The sequence below is a fragment of the Ambystoma mexicanum genome, chromosome 4q (assembly GCF_040938575.1).
Source record: "Ambystoma mexicanum isolate Mex_15411 chromosome 4q, UKY_AmexF1_1, whole genome shotgun sequence".
Classification (NCBI taxonomy): Eukaryota; Metazoa; Chordata; class Amphibia; order Caudata; family Ambystomatidae; genus Ambystoma; species Ambystoma mexicanum.
This window is the reverse complement of record NC_090928.1, coordinates 631,444,546-631,467,123: the sequence shown is the minus strand read 5'-3', so window position 1 is coordinate 631,467,123 and position 22,578 is coordinate 631,444,546.

Below are 22,578 nucleotides of genomic sequence, written 5' to 3'. Positions count from 1 at the left end.
TTGCCACACCTGAAAAAGAAATGAAGACACACCTGAAAAAGCAAAGAAACACAGCCTCCCTGAAGATTGATGGAGTCATGAAAACATGCGTTTGGAGGAGAATCTAATGCAGGTAAACTTGACTGGCAAGAGAGCGCCTGCCTTGTCACCAATTCTTAAACATTGTTCCAGGAGTCCCGGGCTCAAAAGGCAGCAACAGCAGGGCCATCATGCCTTACAATGGAGAGCCACAACCATGGCTTACCCCCTCCCCCCGTCAAGGGGAAGATTTGTGCTATGGAGGGAGTTGTTTCCAGCCACCTGCACGAAAAACTAAATGCGAAAAATACAAGTACCAGAATCCTTAGAGTCAATTAACTTGCCACACATGAAAAAGAAATTAAGACACGCCTGAAAAAGCAAAGAAACACAGCCTCCCTGAAGATTGATGGAGTCATGAAAACATGCGTTTGGAGGAGAAGCTAATGCAGGTAAACTTGACTGGCAACAGAGTGCCTGCCTTGTCACCAATTCTTAAACAGTGTTGTCAGGGTGACGTTCACTTGGATAATTTGAAAAGACACACTTTTCTAAAGAATTCTGTTGGTTGGCTTGGCACAAAGGAGCCCTGATGCTAATACATTTGAGGACTGGCAGTTCCCCTATTACATGTCATAACGTGGATATGAACCATAAGACTAACTTAAGGTGAGAGACAAATATTATGTAAATCAGTTTTAATAGACCACCAAATTAATTCATTTGCCTTGCAGTCATCCTGAGCTTTCTGATTAAATACTTGAATTAAATTCTTTGACAACAACCCAAAAACTGTGCTTCGGGAAACAACCAGGATGATTTGTCCATCTCTAACCCATTGGAATCTAACGGAAATTGGGATCTCCCTCTTTCTACAAGGTACAAGTCTGGAATCACAATGTTCAAGTTCAATAAAAGAACACATTCATACTTGTGAAGATCTTCTTGTAAAGTCAATACGAGTTTGGGGGTTATTGCATCATTCACAGCTTCTAGGTTTCTTGCAGGGAAAGTCCTCCAGTCTGTATGTGATTGATGGTGGGACACAAACACCTCCTGTCCTCTTGCATGTCCTATAGATGTTGCTGTGTTTCTGCCAAAAGAAGCATATAGAATTAGAGTCTCTCACTTCACAGCAGAAACAGCAGAGGTTTCTAATTCCAGTTTTGGAAAATTGGCTTAAGATGGCCTTATCACTTCACTTTCCAAGTGTCCTGATTCCTTTCTTCTTCACCGCCATTCAACTCCTACTTTAAACCTGCTCTTCCAAAATGCCATTCCACATTCTCAGTCCTTCTCCCACAGTGAGTAGATCCCCTCTGATTTGCATGTCTCCCCTAACCCCTGCCTTGGGTTACGTGTACTCTCTTTCTCCTTCCTCTTCTGGTTGACCACCATCTGAACAACCTCCTCCTGATGACTTCATCTTTTCCTGTCTTTGTGTTTTTTCTGATGTCTCATTTCTGCTACTCGCTGATGTCTTATTCCTATTACTTTCTAGGGTCATCCAGCTACCACCCTGTAATGTCTTCCTCCTGCAACCCTCTGACATGTTCTTCCTACCATTTCCTGATGTCTTCCTCCAATGACCTTCTGATGTCCCCTCCTAGCATTTCAAAATGTCGCTCTTCTGCTACCTCCCACTGCCTTCTCCCTACCACCTCCTTATAACTCCCTCATTCCACCTTCTGATTTCACCCTCTACATGCCTCGTCATGTCTCCATCCTATCACCTCATAATATCTCCATCTCAATACCCTGTGTTGCTTCCCTTGTGCTGCCACCTGTGGTCTTCTTCCTACCAACTCCTTGCATCTCATACCTACCACTTCTTGATGTCTCTTATTGTCATACGCCGCCGAGCCGATTGGCGGTTGCTTCTGCGTTGGCGGCTCCGGCATAGGCGGTAGTCCCAGCACGTTGTTTCATCATATGTGCAGTGTCGGTCTAGTTGCCATCCAAGATGGTGGTCGCTGGGAGGTACTTCACCACTCCTCTCCCAGCGATCGCCGCGTTGCAACCCCCTAGTTACCGGCTTTGCTGCTTTTGGGTGAAAACGCTAGTTTTTCTGCTATCACGGCTTCTAAGCCGCTCTATTACTCCCTTTTGGATCGCTTCCTGCGAGCCGCCTCTCTTTCTCTTTTCTTCCTACACGCTACCTACCTTGCATTCCTGCTGCTACTCTGCTCGCTCAGGTTGCCCGGAACGAGCCACTCTTTCCGCTCCTCATCTCTGCATTAGGGTTTCTTTGCCGCCACCCCTCGCAGCTTCTGTTCTCCTCCTCCGCCGAGCCACGATCTCCCTATACGAGATCTCCTATCTCCAACCCGTGGAATACCTGCCATCAACAATATCGGAAGACTCCTGGAATTAGTTTTTTCCTGCGTGCAAAGGGTTTTTTCTGCCTTTGAGGCTTTTTCCCTTGTCGCCTGTCCACGGGAGAGAAGCCCCAGGACTGCTTGTTTCAGGCATTCACTGTGGCTTCCTCTCGTGGTAGGCAAACGTCTTCTAAAGAGAGGAGAGATTCTTGCACACGTCGCCACCTCAACCCCGAGGAGTTGGAAGACTACGAGACAGGTGAGGAGAGTGGGGAGGAAGAAGGGTTAAGAGCCAAGGCTGAACAGAACAGATTGCAACGCCAAGACGACAGAATGTCTGCAGAGGAACAGATCCAGGAACTCTGGAAAGCAGTTCAGGGCATGTCGCAAGAGTTGCAGACAGTGAAGGCAGAGAATGCAGTACTAAAGCAATTAGCCACTGCTCGCGAATCTCTGCCTGCTGAACTGCCAATCATGTCGCTCCCTTCGGGAAAATTTGATGGTTCTCCAAAGAAGATTAAGGAATTTTTGGAAGCCTGTGTGGTATATTTTACATTTAGACCTCGCGTCTTTGCTACCGACCAATCCAGGGTTGGATTTTTGATCTCAAACATGACGGGCAATGCTCTTACATGGGCCACCCCATTGGTAACCAGCGCCAACCGCATATTGCATGATTAAACAGACCTTCGAGAGGCCTGAACTAACTTTCACTGCTTGCGAGGACTTGTTGGATGTTCGACAAGAATCCTCAGATGTTTTGACCTACGTTTCTCGTTTCAAAACTCTGGCTGCAGGGGCGGTTGGTCTGAGCAAGCACAGTACGCCGTATTCAGAAGGGGCTTAAAGGAGGAGATCAAAGACGAGCTCGCCAGGTCCTTTCGACCACCCACCTTTGCAGACCTACTATCATCTGCATTACAGATAGAGTATCTACTTCAGGAACGCCGAGCGGAACGTTGCAGACATCGCCCTGCAGTAAACCTTCCCGATTCCTGGGCTTCTACGTCGTCCTTGCCCTACTCCTCCCACTCCCACGAAGAACCTATGCAGATTGGGGCTACCAGGGGCCCTCTTTCTTCTGCAGAACGAAGACGGAGAAAAGAGAAGGGACTTTGTGCTTATTGTGGATCCAATCAGCACGTTTTTAAAGATTGCTCTGAGGATCCAACCAGATGACAGGGAAACAAACTCCCTCGGCGCCAGTAGGGACTTGGTTCCGAGGGGCTACCTGCAACCTACTTAGTCCCTGGGTTTTCCTCTCGATTTCAGCTCCTAACACCTTTCCAGATTGATGGTCATTCCTGTACTCATTGACATCCAAGGTAGATCCATAGAGACTCTAGCTCTCTTGGATTGTGGGGCTGCCGGAAACTTTGTGGACACTCTATGGGCAGAAAAGGTGGGCCTTCACAGGTTAGTCAGCAAAGAAGATCAGAAGATAGAAGGAGTGGACGGTTTTCCTCTCTCTTCGGGACCTATAACCCATCCCACTGAAGAACTAAGAGTCACCATCTTTTTTTTTCTTTTTACAACTTTATTTATATTTGCTCACAGGTTATGCACATACATTAGCAATTTACGATTGTACAGACATATTACATATATAATTCAGTTGCTTTCCGTGTCTAGCTGTTCTGATTCATTTAGTTCAGACAAATATTGCTTGTATCGTGACCATTTGTTTCTGGGTCTACTTCGTGGGGTGACCGAGTCAATATACAGTTCTTCAGTGTCATTAATCCAGACCATGTCCCTGTTCCAGTCGTCTATTGTGGGGGGTTGTGCATTCTTCCACCTCATTAGTATGACCCTTTTGGCTATGAGTAAACTCAGGTTCAGCAATTTCCGCCACGTCGGATTCATTTTCCCTTCTGCCCCCAACATGCAGGTACGAGGTGTCCATATCACTGGTTGATCTGCCATTTTGTTAAGTGCTTCGCATACCTCTTCCCAATAGTGCCTCAATTTGGTGCAGGCCCATAGCATATGATATATATTCGCATCTTCAGATTTACATCTTGGACAGGCACCTTTTGAGGTAGGATATATTTGCTTAAGCTTTAATGGAGTGTAGTGTGTTCTGTGCACTATTTTATAATGTATCAATTTAAACCTTGAGTTGCATGATATCCCTTTAGTCAGTCCGCAAATCTGGGCCCATTCTTGTTCGTCTATCTGTTGGCCCAGGTCTTTTTCCCATCTCCCTTTAGCTGTGTGGGTTACTGCTGGGCGTGTTTGTATCATAGGTTTGTATAGTGCAGATGCAGTAACCTTCTGGGTTCCTCCTGTGAATATATAGCCTAATGGCATGTTTATTTCTGGCTCTTCTGGAAATGTCGGGTGGATTTGCTGTGTGAAGGTTGCAACTTTGTGGTATTGCTGTTTATGTGTGTACGTATTGCCCAGCTTATCTTTAATATCCTCCCATGATTTAAAGTGTTGGTCCGAAAACAACTGCCCCCACTGTGTGATACCTTTGCTGCTCCAATGTCCAGCTATTTCACTTCCATTATTGAGTGGCGTTTGTGGATCTCCCCATATAGGCATACTCGGATGATACAGTTTATTGACACCAAATATTTCGGCAATTCTGGACCATGCTGTGATTGTGACTCTAGAGGGGTTGATCGTATTGTAATGCTTCGGGGTGGGTCTAGTCATCTTCTGCAGCGCCTCTACCGCCTCTCTCTCCTGCGGCGACCCGGTTATGTCAGTAGGGTTAAGAAAACATGTGGCACATTTGGCTGCCTGCTGTGCCTGTGCAGCTAAATAATAGAGTTCCATGTGTGGCGCCATCAGTCCTCCCCTTGGGTATGTGTCTGTCAAGACTCTCCAGCTCAATCTGGGGTGTCCGCCCCAGACAAATTCTATACAGGTGCTATTTATTTTGGTGAACAGAGCACGGCCTGACCACACTGGGATTGTGGTAAAGAGGTAGAAAAGTTTCGATAGTATCACCATTTTGATTAAGGCTATCCGTCCTGCCATTGATATTGGGAGCACGGTCCATCGTTTCATTTTTGCATATAATGTTTCACCTAGTGTCGTGTAGTTCAGTGCTCGGAATAGTTGGGCTGTTCTGGCTATGTGGGCCCCTAGATACATTATGTGTATCGGACTCCATATGAGTCCGTGAAGGTTCCGGGGCTGTGTTGTGGCATCTGTGAGCGGAAATATTTCTGACTTGTGGGGGTTGAGGTGCAGTCCCGAGTATTCGCCGAACTTCCTGACCTCTGCTAGGATCTTGCCTAGCGTCCTGTCTGGGTTTTTTAAATATAAAAGTATGTCGTCTGCATATAGCGTTATGATTTGTAGTTTTCCTTTGAGATATAACCCAAACGAGCTGTATCGAGATCTAAGGATGTCTGCTAGTGGTTCTATCACCAGGGCAAAAAGCAGGGGGGACAGCGGGCAACCTTGTCTGGTACCTCCCAACAGTTCTAATAAGTCTGTGAGGGTTCCATTCACTCTGATCCTTGCATATGGTCGTGTGTATAGCACCTGAATCCACTTTATGAAGTTTGGGCCAAATCCGTAGTTGTGCAGCACTCCAAAAAGGAAGAGCCATGAGACTGTGTCGAATGCTTTCTTCATATCTAGGGATACCGCGACCACCTGAGTGGTGGCCGGTATAGACGTAATTATCTGATGGCACCGTCTGATATTAGTGGCTGTAGATCTACCCGTAATAAAACCTGCCTGGTCTTCGTGTATCATATATGGCATGTATGGTGTAAGTCTTGCCGCTGGTACTTTGGCCAGGATCTTGGCATCGGTATTTATTAGTGATAATGGGCGATATGATCCACATTCTTCTGGGGGCTTGCCGGGTTTAAGTAAGAGTGTGATTATTGCTTCCCTGGTGGTTTCGGGGAGTTCTCCCATTTTCAGAGCTTCCTCCCAGACAGCATGTAATCTGGGAGTCAGGATTGGGCAAAACTCTTTATAGAATTCAGCTCCCAGCCCATCTGCCCCCGGTGCCTTTCCGTTGGGAAGAGCTTTTATTGCTATATTTATTTCAGCCTCAGTGATGGGTGCCTCTAGTAGTTCCCTCGTCGATTCTGCAATGAGTGTTGTCGGTATTTTGGATAGGTATTGTTCTATCTCGATGTCTGTGACTGTGCCTTGAGGGGAATATAGTTCTTTATAGAATGTGTCTTTTACCTCATTCTGGTCTGTTGATATTGTACCATCGTCTCTTTGTATACAGGGTATATTAGTGGGGCCCCTTTCTCCCACGACCGCTCTGGCTAGTAGTCTCCCAGGGCGCTCCCCTTCACCGTATCTACGTGCTGCTATGGGCCTGTCGAAATATCTTATCTCTTGGTCTGCTGTTTCTCGGTACTCCTCTAGTTTGGTCTTATTTTCAGTGCCCAATTGTGGGGTCGGGGTAATGGTATACTGGGTCTGTAGTGATGACAATTGCGTCTCGATTCTTTCCAGTCTAGCCCTAATATCTTTAAGGATTCCCCCTTCGATGGATATTGAATGGCCCCTTATGCAGACTTTGAATGCTTGCCAAAGTGTAGCCTGGGTCGAGACCGAATGTTCATTGATCTCGAAGTATTCTTGAACATATTGCGCCATTACATTTTTATATACAATGTCACTTAGGGCTGCTGGCTTAAATCTCCATGGCGGCCTTGGGCTGGTTTTGTCCGGGATTTGCAGTGTTAGTTGTATCGGGGAATGGTCGGAGTAGGTTCTGGGAAATATGTGGGCTTTCGTTACCCAGGCCATGCTATCATTGTCTATTAGCCATAAGTCAATTCTAGAGTGCATATCGTGGACTGTGGAGTAGTAAGTGTATTCTCTGCTACCAGGGTTCAATGTTCTCCAGACATCCTTTAATTGTAAATCTGTCATTTGTGTGAGTATTGTCTGTGCTGCTTTGGTTAATGTTCTGGCCTGCATCGATGTACGATCTAGCTGTACATCCAGTATCGTGTTGAAATCTCCACCGCATAACACCCGGGCTGTAGGGTATCTCGCTAGTTTTTCAAACACTATGGAGTAGAAGCCTGGCTGGTCAGTATTCAGGCCATATATGTTTAAAAAAACTATTTCTCTATTATATAGCCTGCCATGTACTAGAACATATCTCCCATCAGGGTCACATTCGGTCCCCTCACAGACAAACGGTAGCGTTTTGTGTATTAATATCGCCGCCCCCCTTGCCCTAGTGGAGTAAGTCGTGAAGTATTGATGAGTGCCCCAATTTGCTATCAATAGTTCCCTGTGCCGTGGGCCTATGTGTGTCTCCTATAAGAAAATTATCTTGGCTTTTTGTCTGTTGAGGTAGGCCATTATCTTCCTGGTCTTGATCTTGGAGCCCAAACCCCTAACATTCCAACTCAGTACATTAATGGTTTCAGCATTAGGCCTATCCATTATCTATGAGGTATATGCTATGTCGTGTGTCTCGATATGTCTGCATTTTTTGCTCAATAGATTCAGTGCTTAGAACCTTTGTGCTTTTTTGCTTTGCAACCTGGTTTTTTAAACAAAGCTTCTGAGAACAACTCCCCAACATTCCCAAGTTAGACCCCCCCTCCCTCACAGTTCCCTTAACTCCAACGGTGTCATTCCATTTCCATCCCTCCCCTCCCCACAACATTTCGAGCACCTGCTACAGGGGGGGCTGCGGCGTCTCCAGTGCCCGAGCCAACTTTAATGATAAGTATCCTGTCCGGTTCACTTCTGTTACTCTCACACATCTTAGAGTTTTTGGGATGATGTTTCCGTTGTAGTTTGAAACATGTATGTTGCTTTTCATTTCTAGCATCCCAGACATGAACTCCCTGGAGGGAAGCTTCTGACAATGTTGTTCCTTCGCATTTCGAGATCATGGTAACTGTGTTCAGGTTTCAGATTGACCAGATCGTCCACACTTTAGGTCTATCCATTATTAGGGGGAATATGCGTTTCAATAAATTTCGCCGCTTCTTCGGGAAACGTGAAAAAAATATGGCTTATTCTGATGTTGAATTTTGAGCCTGGCGGGGTAGAGCATTGCATATTGTACCTGTCTTTCACGTAGCATTTTTTTAACTCCTGTAAAGTGTTTCCTTTCCTGTTGGACCGCCAGGGTGAAGTCTGGAAAGATGCGGATGACATTTGCCTCCCATTTTAGCTCCTGTTTCTCTCTAGCGGTTTTTAGAACCATATCCCTCTCTCTGTAGTTCATCATGCGTGCTATAATGGGCCTGGGATATGCTCCGGGTTTTGGCTTCGGGGCTAATGATCTTTGCACCCTTTCCACTATGAACGTCGGCGACCATCCCCGATCTCCCAATAGTGTGCGTAAAAGATCCTCTATCGCTTTCTCCATTGGTCCCTTTATTGCCCTTTCCGGAACACCAATTATGCGGATATTGTTTCTCCTGGACCTCGCCTCCAAATCTTCACATTTGCTTTTCACTGTGCCTAGTTCGATGGCCATTGTGGATACCGTGTTCTTCAGGGCCTCCAGAGCATCCTCAGTGCCAGATATCCTGGATTCCGCCTCGGTCATGCGAGTGGTTGTCTTGTCTAGTTGTGTTTTTATATTGGCGACTGTTGCCGTGATGCCATCCAGCTTGTCCGTGAGGGCCGCGAATCCCTGCTGCATCGCCTGGAAAACTGCCTGTGGATCCATCATGGTGGCCGGGGGGTTCTGACTCTCACGCACAGGCGTTACCTCGTCTCCGTCGGTTTCCGTTTCTCTCTGCATCGTGGTCGTGTATTTATCGATGGTCCCTCTGCTTTTCTTTGGTCCAAAATTTTTGGGCATCGTCTCTGGTCTGGGGGTTCTCTCAGACGTGTGTGGTTTAGACCTCTTCCCCCCAGTTATAATGTGATTGTGGTTATATTTCCCTTTCCTGGTATGATCTTACGTGACAATGTTGGGAGCTGATCCGTCTTGCTGCCGTATTAATGACTTGCGCCTCCGAGCTCTTATCGTCCGTGGTCCAGATATGGGTATCTCGGTGTTCAGGGGGGGGGTTATTATAGTTCTGCCACCTTTTCGCTGTACGTTCTATTGCCTAACCTTCCCGGCACCTCGGACGGAGCAGCAGCGGAACCAGTACTCAGCCAATGCTGTAATGATAGTCCCCGGTGTTTCGTACAGGCCCGTTATTTATTGCGGGGATGCAAAAAATATCTGTTACCGCACTTGGGTGCCAAAAATGTTTTGTTGTAGCTGTGCGCTACTTGTGTGGCACTGAAGGGCCTTCCCGTGCCCTCATCGCGTGGCGGAGCCCACCGTCCTAACTGAGGTGAGGATCCAGTGGCGCCGAAGGGGGGTGAAGGGGTGGAAGGAAGGTGAGCTTCTCGGCCCCGGGTCCGCCCTCCCACGCTGCGGAGACTGTGCAGGAGCACTGAGTGTCCGGTCCGCGGCTTGTCTTTTAGCCCCCTTGTCCACTGGGGGGGTTGCAGCGTCGTTCACAGGGTGCACGACAGGCAATGATATGCAGAGGAAGCGGGGAGGGCTTACCTCTTCAGCCGCGGCCTGACCCAGGGGCGGGCCGTCACTTGTTCATGTCGCCGGCGCGATGAAGGCCGATGGGGTCAGCGGGCGCTCCACAATGGTCGGAGCGCCCGCAACTCTCCTCCGCTGGATAGCTGGTGAAGCTAGCGGTCCGCTGCCGCCGCGCCCGCCGCCCCGGGGCAGGGCTCCACCCCTCTCTCGTCGGCCACCAAGTCTCAGGCTGCTGCGTGGGACCGCCGGGCTTTTATCTCTGGAACCGCCGCATCGATCAATCCCAAATTTTGTGTGGGTGGTCGGGTGGTATTGTTATCCTCTCTTCTCCAAATCTTCTCGTGAAACCGGGTCGGGCAAGTTGTCTTTTTTTGGCTCGCGGCCCTGAGTTCCGCCGGAGCTCACACGAGAGCCACCATTTTCTCGCGTGCGCAACAGTGCCCCCCCCGTCACCATCTTTCAACATACAGAAGTCCTTAAATTTCGATATAATTCGAGCTGCTCACTTTCCTATCATACTAGGAATTACCTGGCTCCGAAAACACAATCCTCAGGTAAACTGGACCAGTAATCAGTTGAGCTTTTGTTCTTCGTTTTGTAGACTACACTGTTTCCCTGAAACAAACAAGGATGACCACCAAACCATGACAGTATTAGCAAGCGATCATGTGGGAGTTCACGCCTTACCACAATATTGTTTACCTTATCAAGACGTCTTCAAGGAAAGGAAACCTGCTGCATTACCCCCACACAGGCCGGAAGATTGTACACTGGACCTGGAACCTAATGCCCTGGTTCCCTTCGGCAGAATGTTTTCCTTAACCCAAACAGAGAGACAGGTCCTAAGGAACTATTTGGATGCCAACTTGAAAAATGGCCTTATACAGCCCTCCAAGTCTCCTGCAGGAGCTTCTCTGTTTTTCATTAAGAAGAGAGATTCCACCGAATTGCGGCCATGCATAGACTACAGGGGCCTTAATAAGGTTACCATCAGAGACCGCTGCCCCATGCCGCTAATATCAGAGATTATAGAGGCCGTACAAGGGGCGCGCATATTCACCAAACTTGATCTCCGGAACGCCTACCACTTGCTTCGTATTGCCAAAGGGGATGAGTGGAAGACTGCGTTCCGCACCCCGTTCGGATTGTACGAATACAAAGTAATGCCGTTTGGTTTGGTGAATGCGCCGGCTATATTTCAGCAGTTTATGGACCGAATATTCTCTGATCTATTACTGGTGACAGTCATTATCTACCTGGATGATATTCTAATCTATTCATCAGATTTGGAAACACATATCCTTCATGTCAAACAGGTCCTGGAGCGCCTTCAACAGTACCAACTCTTGGTCAAACCCGAGAAATGTGTCTTTGCAGTCTCATCTGTTCCCTATCTCGGATACATTCTCTCTGGAGAAGGAATTTCCATGGATCCCGGCAAGGTTACTGCTATACTCAGTTGGTCCTCTCCTGGCAATGTCAAGGAAGTGCAAAGATTCCTCGGACTCTCTGATTTCTACAGGAGGTTCATTCCCAACTTCTCGGAGATTGTTCTTCCCATCACAAAACTACTAAGGAAGAATACAGGCTCTTTCGAATGGTCACCAGAGGCAGAACGAAGTTTTGGGGAATTAAAGAGGTTGTTCTGTTACGCTCCCGTTCTTCGACATCCTGACCAAAGTCGGCAGTTCATCGTTGAGACTGACACATCTGCTATGGCCATAGGGGCGGTCCTTTTACAATCTTACGAGGGAGTTGAACATCCCGTAGCCTATCTCTCAAAGACCCTGTCTTCCAGCCAACTGAACTATTCGGTTCTGGAGAAAGAACTGCTCGCTATAAAACAGGCTTGTGAAGATTGGCGACATTTACTCATGGGATCACGGCATCCTTTTCTCATTAGAACGGACCACAAAAATCTGAAAGTCTTGCAAAACATGGAGTGCGTCAACTCAAGACAAGCTCGATGGGCCTACTTTTTTGCCCAATATGACTTCCAAATCACCTACCTACCCGGAACCTACAACAGGGCAGCTGATGCTTTGTCTCGGAAGGATGCTTCTGGCGATGGTATCCCTCTTCCCCGGGAAAACATGTTTAAAGGGAACAAGATCCTGGGACTTGTTAATACCTTCTTTCAAGAAGTCAAGACCGCTTTGACATCTGAAATGCCGAAACTTCTAGGCCAACGAGGAAGGAACTATACCGAGAGGAACGGCTTAGTGTTATATTGCAACCGACTGTACGTTCCTGCCGGTCCTTGGTGCAGAAAGATTATTAGTTGCTGTCCCGACCTACCAATAGCCAGCCATAGAGGACTACACAACACCATTGACCTTGTTGCCAGAATGTTCTTCTGGCCTGAGTTAAAAGAAGACATCAAGGAGTACCTCAAAGCCTGTCTGATTTGCACCAGAGCTAAATACCCGTCTGTTAAGCCCTTAGGATTGTTAACCCAATCTGAGATGCCTACGCGACCATGGGGACTCATTTCTACGGACTTTATAGTAGACCTACCAGAGTCTGATTCTTGTACATGCTTTATGGTGACGATAGACACTTTCACCAAATTGGCACATTTTTCTCCACTACCGGGCTTAGCTTATCTACGGCTACCAAGATGGCGGAGACTTTCGCACGTGATATCTTTCGACTGCATGGCTTACCAGACAAGATTATTTCAGACCGAGGCAGTCAGTACATCTCAAACTTCTGGAAGGCCCTGTGTTCCCGAGTCGGGATTGAAAGAACGCTTTCTTCTGGGTTCCACCCTCAGTCTAATGGCCAGACGGAACGACTAAATGCTACCTTGGAGCAGTATCTGCGATGCTACAGCAACCAATATCAAGACAACTGGGTGTCATTATTGCCAACAGCAGAGTTTACGCACAACAACTCCACACACTCAGCCATCGGTCTTACTCCATTTTTTAGTACTTGTGGAGTACATCCTCAATCTTTTTTTCCCATTATTCCCATTCCTACCAATTCTCCCACAGCAGAAGCGGTACTCCAGTCCATTGCCGAGGCCCATATGACTGCCAAACACAGTCTGGAGCGGAGTAGGAGCGGAAATAAGGAAAAGGCAGACAAACATCGGAAAGACTGTCCTGATTGGAAGAAGGGGGACAAAGTATGGCTCTCTACTAAATTCTTACCTAGATGGGTTCACCCTTCTAAGCTTTCACCTCGTTTTTTGAGACCTTTTTCTATTCTATCCAAGATCAACCCTGTCTCTTTCAGGTTAAAATTACCCTCCACTCTCAGTCGCATACATCCTGTTTTTCACTCTTCTCTTCTCAAACCCTTTTTCCGGACCCTTACCAGCGATCAGTTCCCCGACAGACTGTCCCGGGTTCCAGTAATACAGAGGAATACGAGGTTTCTGCCATTCGTGATTCCAGTTATTACATGGGACGTTTGGAATACCTGGTCTCGTGGAAGGGATACCTTGAGTCGGAGGACTCTTGGGAACCCGTTTCCCACATACATGCCCCTCAGTTGTTAAGTCAATTTCATCGACTTTTCCCTGGTAAGCCTGGAGTGCTTCGCACTGGAAGGGGGCATACTGTCATACGCCGCCGAGCCGATTGGCGGTTGCTTCTGCGTTGGCAGCTCCGGCGTAGGCGGTAGTCCCAGCACGTTGTTTGATCATATGTGCGGTGTCGGTCTAGTTGTCATCCAAGATGGCGGTCGCTGGGAGGTACTTCACCACTCCTCTCCCAGTGAACGCTGCGTTGCAACCCCCTAGTTAACGGCTTTGCTGCTTTTGGGTGAAAACGCTACTTTTTCTGCTATTACGGCTTCTAAGCCGCTCTGTTACTCCCTTTCGGATCGCTTCCTGCAAGCCGCCTCTCTTTCTCTTTTCTTACCTACCTTGCATTCCTGCTGCTACTCTGCTCGCTCAGGTTTCCTGGAACAAGCCACTCTTTCCGCTCCTCATCTCTGCATTAGGGTTTCTTTGCCACCGCCCCTTGCGGCTTCTGTTCTCCTCCTCCTCCGAGCTACGGTCTCCCTATACGAGATCACCTATCTCCAACCCGTGGAATACCTCCTACCAACAATATCGGAAGACTCCTGGAATTCGTTTTTTCCTGCGTGCAAAGGGTTTTTTCTGCCTTTGAGGCTTTTTCCCTTGTCGCCTGTCCACAGGAGAGGAGCCCCAGGACTGCTTGTTTCAGGCATTCACTGTGGCTTCCTCTCGTGGTAGGCAAATGTCTTCTTAAGAGAGGAGAGATTATTGCACACGTCGCCACCTCAACCCCGAGGAGTTGGAAGACTACGAGACAGGCGAGGAGAGTGAGGAGGAAGAAGGGTTAAGAGCCAAGGCTGAACAGGACACTTATCCCCCTCTTATTTCTAGCCACTTCCACTCCTTTTTCACTCTCTCCCAGAATTCCTCCTACAGACTCTTTCATGAACCGCCAGCTTTCACAAAATTCCAGCCACAACCTCCTCCTATTTTATTTATGTATTGAATATTTATAAGGCGCACTATACAGCAAAAATGTGTTTCCACGCACCCAAGACAAAACGGGGGTGGGGGGGAAAGGGGATATAAACAACAATAACGGTCCTACTAGGCTTTGTGACATTCAGATCGTGCAAGTGCAGTAACAGGAAGTGCAGGGTGGAGGGGATGGTAAGTGATGGTCAGGGGAGGGAGGCAAAAATGAAGGGGGGAAGAAGGAAGAAAGGGCTCATGGGCTAGATAAGTGCTTGGGGGAAACTAAGGGGGCAATTGCCAGGAGGTGTCAGGGGCGGACCCCCACCGGTTAAGTGTGGGAGGTGGGACAGACTAAGGAGGCCTGCCCAATACACCAGGCTAGTCAGGGAAGGGGGCTGGAAGGGTAGTGTTGATTTTCGGGGGTGCTGGTTAAGACTGATCAAAGAGGCCTGGTGCCCTAAAGATTCACATGGGAACAGGCAGCCAGTCGCAGTGGCAGATGGGGGCATTAGCAAGGGACAGTGTGAGGGAAGGAAGTAGAGAAGAGCAGGGTCTTGAGAAGCTTCTGATACTTAGGAGGTCCAGCTCAAGTCTGAAAGGGGCAGGGAGGTCAACCCAGAGGGAGGTACCTGCCGAAGAAAGCGATCTACCCTCCACTCTCTGCTTGGAAAAACGTCTGATCTGCAGAGAGTTGGAGCTAGAGGACCGAAGGGCTTTAGCAGGGAGGTATTCAGGGAGATAGAGTTTGATGTAGTGGGGTCCCAGGTCCCAGAAAGCCTTGTGGATGCTTGCAGAGGGTATTGAATTTGATCCGTGCAGCCACCGGGAGCCAGTGGAGGGATTTTTGGGCTGGAGAGATGCAGTCCCTGGACTTGAGGCCAAGGGTAAGTCTTGTAGTCCTATTCTGGATTAGTTGAAGGAGGTAAAGAGAGGAAATAGGGAGATTAAGTAAGAGGCTGTTGTAGTAATGCAGCCTAGAGAGAACCAGAGCTCTAGAGACATTGAGATTCTGGGGCAAGGTAATGAAGGGGAGAATGCCTCTGAGAAGGCAAGGTCCGTGATGTGAGGGGAGAAGGAGATAGAGGAGTCAAAGATGACACCAAGGCTTTTAGTCTCACGAGATGGTGAGGAGAGGGGACCCAAGGAGGGTGGACAGAGAGTGGGAGGGAAGCAGGGAGAAGGGGTCCCAATGAGAAGGATCTTGGTCTTACTGGCATTAAGACAGAGATCATTAGTCATGCACCATGCCTGACTAGCGGTCAGACAGTCAGGAATGAGAGAGGAGGAAGAGGTGGTAGCAGAGGGAAGCTTGAAGGAGAGCTGTGTGTCATCAGCATAACACTGGAAATGAGGAGAGAAGGATGAGATCAAGTGGGCTAGAGGGGCAAGGTAGATTTTGAAGAGCCACAGTGATAATATAGAGCCCTGAGGGACACCACAGGTAGAGAGTGTGGTGGAGGGGATGAAAGGGCTCAGTTGCACCTGGAATGTTCAATTAGATAGGAAGGAGGTTAACCAATCCAGTGGCAAGTCTGTGATACCAAGGGAATCGCAGAGTCACTTTATGAGGATGGCATGATTGACTGTGTCAAAGGCAGAGGACAAATCAAGGAGGATGAGAACACAAGGAGAGTTGGAATCAAGGTTTGAGATCAGGCCTTCACGGGTGTTCAGGAGAACAGTTTCTGTGCCTCTGGATGCTCTGAAGCCAGACTGGTGGTTATGGAGACAGCCAACAGATTCAGCATGGTTGGTCAGTTGGGGGATGACCAACTTCTCCAAGAGTTTGCCCAGGAAGGGGGTGGTGGAGATAGGGCGGTAGTTAGCCGGGCAGGTAGGGTTTGCAGACGGCATTTTTAGCAACGGGTGCACAAGCGAGTGCTTGAGCGATAGTGGGAAAGAACCAGTGGCAAAGGAGAGGTTGCAGAAATCAGCTAAGGCAGGAGCGAGAGAGGAAATGTTGTCCTTGATAGTTCTGGAGGAGCATGGAGGAACTTGTTTGGAGGAAACTTTCCTAGAGCGGATAGCTTTAGAGACCTTACCCGGTGCTATGGCCAAGAAGGAGGAGAGTATGGGGGAGGCAGAGAGCAGGGCCAAGGGAGGCCTGAGAGCAGGTGGTGGAGTAGGGAGGGGGTAGAGGAAAGTGAGGAAAGGATGTCTTGGGTTTTGGCTATGAAATGGGAGGCCAGTGCAGTACAGAGGGCCTGGGATGGAAGAGGATAAGTGGAAAACGCATTAGGACTGGCATGCTCCTTACAGATTTTGAACAGTTCAGATGTATTGTTGGTGGTCGCAGAGATGCAAGCTTGGATATGGGCCCTCTTCTTGGAGAGGACGGAGAGACAGTATTGACTTTGGAGCAGGCGACACACCATTTTGTCCATGGATGTGCTTGAAGCCTGGTATTTCTGTTCAGCAACTCTTTACTTGTGTTTAAGAGAGGCTTGGTCGGAATCTTACTTGCTGTTGCACTTGGAGGCAGGCTTCATGTGGATCCTCATGACAGGGCAAGGGTGTCAAGTGTGTTGGAGATGGAGAGGTGAAGGTTACCGAGGGCTCTATCGGTGGGAGAGTCAATAGAAGGGGTGCGAGGAGGGATGAAAGCGGTGGCAAAAGCAGCGACTGACACTCGCTTCATCAGTCGAATGACAGAGAAGGAGAGTGGCAGTGCCGGCAGAGGCTGAGCCAGGGAACCCAGAAGCTCCAGGTGAGAGGAGAGCATGGTCAGACCAGGAGAGAGGTGTAATGAGAGGGTTAGAGATAGAGACGTCTGCTGAGATGAACGCATCCAAGGTATGTCCAGCTGAGTGGGTCGGACCAGTTGAAAGAATGGTGAGGGAAAGAGAATCACAGAGATCGCAGAAGAGTACAGTGGCTGCATCAGAGGAGTCAAGATGAATGTTGAAGTTTATGAGGAGGAGGAGCTAGGAGGTAAAGGTTAGGAGAGAGGAGGTGAGGTCGGCCCATTCAGAGAGGAACAGGTAGACCGGGCCAGGGGGCCTGTAGGTGGTGGCGAGTGTAAGCGAGAGGGTAGGAGAGACACCAAGCCTGCAGACAAGACATTTGAAGGAAGAATAGGATTGAGTGGGCATTATAGTAGCAGGGACCCATTCAGGGAGGATCATGGCCACTCCTCCTCCAGACCTGTTGGGCCTGGGTTTGGAGAGGATCTTGTAGCCCTGAGGAAGAAGAGTATTAAGAGCAGTGACAGAGCTTGCATCGAACAATGTCTCAGTGAGGGCGAGCATATCATGGTCAAAGTCTTCAAGAAGGAGACAGATGTCAGAGGAGTGTTTAATGGCAGAGCGAGCATTGAGAATGGCTAAGTGAAGCTGGTTGCCACCTTTGAAAGTTTTCAGAGGAGAGGCACATGGATGTGGTATACCCATTGGTGGTGATGAAGCGGATAGGGGGTGGCAGAAAGAGGAATGGCAAGAGAAGGAAGGAAGTTGATGAGAGCCGGAAGACACCTATCAAGAAGGAGGAGGTTGGGCTGAGAGCCCTGGGCCATGAAAGTGCCATTCTAATAGACGTTAATGATACACCTCCAGGATGAGAAGTGTGCCAAGAGTACTTCCCACCTTATTCCACCCTTAATGGGTGTAGAAGAGAAAGGGGAGAAGATTGAGACCATATGGAGAGTCCATAGGTCAGGAGAGGGGATGACAAAGGAGATGCCAGTGATAGTCTGCCTGGAGGAAGCACTGACGTAGGTGTCAGCGATGGGAAGGCCTGGGTTGAAGACCAGGAGCGCTTTCTTAAACGTTTTCCCTCCCGACTTCCAGCTAGAGGTAGGATAGTTGATAGAGTAACAGGTAGAATAGATAGGGCAGATGGAGAGCACCTAATGCCGCGGATGTGCCCATTTACACTTTGGAAACTCCTCCCCTGAGGTGAGTTTGAGTGGAAGGGTCTGCACCTGTCTGTCATTGTGATTGCTGCAGGGTCAGTGCATTTGCTTTTCCCCGCTCAGATTTAGCATATGTCCCTGTATGAGATTAGTGTGTAGGCTGGACAGCAGCTTTAAAAAGTCAGTTGGCAATTTTTGATTCTTGTTATTGCAAACTTGTGCAATCGTGCTGTCATCTGCTGGACTTGGAAGAGTCGCGTCAGCAGCAGGAACCACAGTGAGCCGTGTATGTGCCTCAGGGTTGTTATCAAAACTATTGGGAAGATGGGCCTCAGTCTCAGGCTGAGCCTGCCTGGCGAGGGGGTGCACTGTCCCGAGCAAAGTCACAGATCTTTTGGCAAGACCCTTAAAAGGCCCGTTGCATTTTGATAATGCATGTGAACCCTGCTCAGTGATGTGCGTTAACTCTGTGTGACCTGGATATCTTCCCCATGTGGACCCAGGGCCCTAATCCACTAGTTTGGAGAGCGTCCTTGCCTCCTGGATGATCCAACAGAGGTCCCCGAAATAAGGTTGAGGAATCCATCAGACTCATCATAAAGTTGAGACCACACTTAACTAAATCAAGAAAAAGCAAGATTGAAGATCTATTCACACTGTACATAGGACAAGGCAAGTCAAGGTCTCTGAGTTTGGGGAATCATCTAAATATACAAAAGTGCTTAAAGTTTCTTGAGGTGGGTATGCAGTGGTCGAACTGTACGAAAAGAAGTAGTGGAACTATGTTCTCTGCTGGTCTGCCCCGCTCCCCACAAACACCATCCCTGCGTCCCCTCCCACACACAATCCAAACACCCAAACAAACACACCTGCTATTTATGGGAATGTGCAGTGCAGTGCACTGAAGTGCAACCTTCAACTTCTTCCTACACTTTTATTTTAAAACTAAACCATTGCAGAATGCTTTCTTTTTAAAATAAAAGTATAGGAACTGTGAAACTTAAAAATAAAAAGTATGGGAGCACCGCTCCCGCCCACTTCGACCTCTGCAGGTATGGGATATTCAGGGAGTCATTGCTTTTTAGCTGATGACACTGCATTGCATTCTGAATATTGAAGTCCTGCATTGATAATTGGAAAAATAAATGTACAAATACTAAGTTCAAATCCAGGGAGGCTGAACAATTCACACCAGCTCAATGACGACTTGATTATGGCTTTCATGCCCTCACAGGATGGCGGACATGGCCTTTAACGGCCCGCCAGCCTGAGGTAAGGCAGGCCTGAGTGCAGCAAGGGCCTCAGCTCGGGCTGCGGTAGTGCTTGCCCTCTTGGCAGAGCTTGAAAGCCATTTGCACCACGGAGATCGTCCAGGGTGCGAGTGGCTTTCATAATTTTTCATCGGGAGATCCGCGTTGCTATCGCAGCCGATCTCCCGATGAAAAATAACTACGTCCCTTTTCCATGTCTATGGCGGCCAGACAACAGGAGGAGCGCAAAGACCGGAGCGCAATGCTCCGGTCCCGCAGGTAAGTGGAGGGGTTGGGGAGGCAACAGGGAAGGGCTCCATGTTGCCTCCCCGCAATGAAAAGCAAAAAAAGTGCCACTCAGGGAAGGGACTTGGGTGGCTGGGACAGCGGACAGGGATTATGTATTCTCGCCTGCTGTTCCAGCCACCTGATTGGCTGAGCACCCTTCCCTTGGTGCGAATAGATGTGTTCCAGTTTTGGAAAATTACACAGTAAAGCAATACATGGAGCACATTAACCTGCGAGACTCCAGTAAAAAGCAAATATCTACAAACTTGCTCCTTTAAACGTATTTTTGCATCCTATAGGAAATTTGAGTTCAGCTTTACAGAACGAAAACACATGGATTTTTACAGTTTAAAATGGAAATACCTAAGCTGGTCTCTTTGTTGTTTGAGAAATTTCCGGAGGTTAACCTGGAGGGGGAATTCAGCTCTTACTAGGGGCCACATTAAAAGGACCCCACCTGCCAACATCATCCAGCAACATAACATGCATAAATGTAGCATTTAAACAATATTAAATAAAGACTCTTGTCCTGCCAATATCAACGTAACATATCTTAGCTAACCATCCTTATCAGTCGACTCCCATCCTACTTGATTTGCGGCTCTGCGCTGGACTGGCTTCGCTCCTTACCTGATAGAAGACAAGCAGTATCTTAGCCCGCCTTTACTTTCCAGGCTCAGTGGTGCCCCTCTAACGTTCTCATTCTCTCTCCTTTTTTTATTTATACAGTCTTTGGTAGTCCTCATACCGCCTTTCAGCTTTATGTGGTATAGCTACTCCAGTGAGACCCATCTCTTCATTCAACAAGATGGGGAGCTTTACAGTGTTGCTTTGAAATGTCCCCTTTGTATGCTGGTTATTGCCGATTGGATGAGTGCTAACGGCCTAAAGCTGCACAGTGATCTGACCAAAGTCATGCTAAACCCCGTCTTGGGCATCTTTCTCCCACTCTCCATCATATCTACCAGTAACGTTCTCTGCTTTCTAATTTACTTAAAACCTTGCTCTTTGTGTTCATCTGTAATTAATTCTTAGCTTTGTCCTGCAACTGACCTTTTGTCCCTGTGTCAAGAGCACTCACCTGTGGGTATAGCAGTGCGTTATACATGGTTGTAACTTAACATAACATAACCTAGCATACATAACATGAATTTATGTTTTTCATCTCACATGGATAAACACAGGTGAACAGAGAACTAAAGGCTATCCTGACAGATTGTACTGATAAAGCAATCAACCTTGGACTAGCAAGTCTCCCACAACCCAATGGTGGACTGTCCTTGTTTTTAAGTATATTTCCAAAGGTAGATGCTTTTATAAGGAGATATCTATCTTTCCCTTCCATCTGCCACGACATTCTGGTACTTTGATTTGGAGGTTCCCATTGCAAGTGCATGCCTGGATGGATGAGATGCTCCGATCTGGCATGAAACCATATGGGAACACTGCTGTTCTTCTGCTCTCCAGTTACATCTGAAACTAATCCTACAGAATATCACTGAGACAGTGCTAATATTTCTCATGCATTTTAGCCAGTCATGGTGTTGTATTTCAATTCGTTACTTGTAGTTTTATTTTTACCAGAATCCAAGGAACCATGGAATAACCAACCAACCAACCGGTAGATGACAAGGAACCAACAGAAAATGCAGTCCCAGACCAGAGAGTTCAAAAGGCAGCCTCTAGCTCTAACCTTGCAGCATTCATCTTCCATGAAACAGGGGGCATTGGCCTTCCGTAAAGGGGAGCGACTGCTCAGAAAAAGAAGCACCTTTAAGCTGACTGCAATAAATAATAGTCTGTTCAGCTCTGGACAGCGAAGAACTTTCACTTGAGGGAGTTGGTTCCTTGGGGCCTTAAGAAGCCTTTCAGATGGAAATCCTGCAGACATTCCAGTACATGTTTATGGATTTGTCACCTAAAGCATCCCTTCTGATTGGTTTTGGATGCTGCGCTACCAATGATCCCATGGTCTTGGGAGGATAGCCCAGGGGCAACGTGCTCGCCTTGCACGAGCAACACAGGTTCGATCCCCAGGTCCACGCTTAGAAACCTCTGGGTATTAAGCACGTTATAAATAACCTATCTATCACACCCTTCCCTTTTTCTCACCTGTTTGTCCTTGATTGTGGTCTTCTTGGGAGCTCCTTCGTTCTTCCTGACTGATCGGGACTGTTGAGCCCGCGGCACCGAAGCACGAGACAGAGCCCGGGATGAAAGGGATAACGGGCCTGGCAGAAGCAGGGGCCATTAAAAAGAGTTTCCAGGAAGGAGAGGATGGTAGAAAATGGGAAATAGCACTGATAGAAGGAAATGATACACTTGCCGTACAACTCGGAACAGTAGCGTTGAGACGCACAGAGCCGCTCGGGCGTGCCTATTTTCTAGGAGGTAGCACATTGCACGTAAACACTAGAAAGCAGCGTTTCAGTACTGTCGGCCATGTTGGGAGAACCACCGACCTGATGTTGCAGTGCATCATAAACCACGAAGTCCAGAAGGGCCGGAATCAGTGATTCATGACAGCATGCCTCCTCTTAAATCTTGATCCACTGGGTTTGCCTGGATGGCCTCGATGGGACCTTTGTACTAGAAGGGGGGCATTCATATTTGAGACAGGTTCCCAGGTGCGTTCGCTGGGGGGTATCCTTTCCATTCCACTAAGTATTGGAGTTGACCCCGTCTGTATCTAGAATCACATATCCTGGAGACCTCGAATTCAATCTGATCATTGACGAGCACGGGGCAGGTCGATGAGTCGATCTGGTGGATCGTGCATACGGTTTCAACAAGGAAGTGTGGAAGACAGTGTGCATCTTCTTCCAGGATTCTGAAAGCTGAAGTCAAAAGGCCACTGGATTGATGACTTCCTTAATGGAGAAAGGTCCATAATACTTGGGAGCCAGTTTATTTGGTCGGAGATGCTGAGGTAAGAGTTTTGA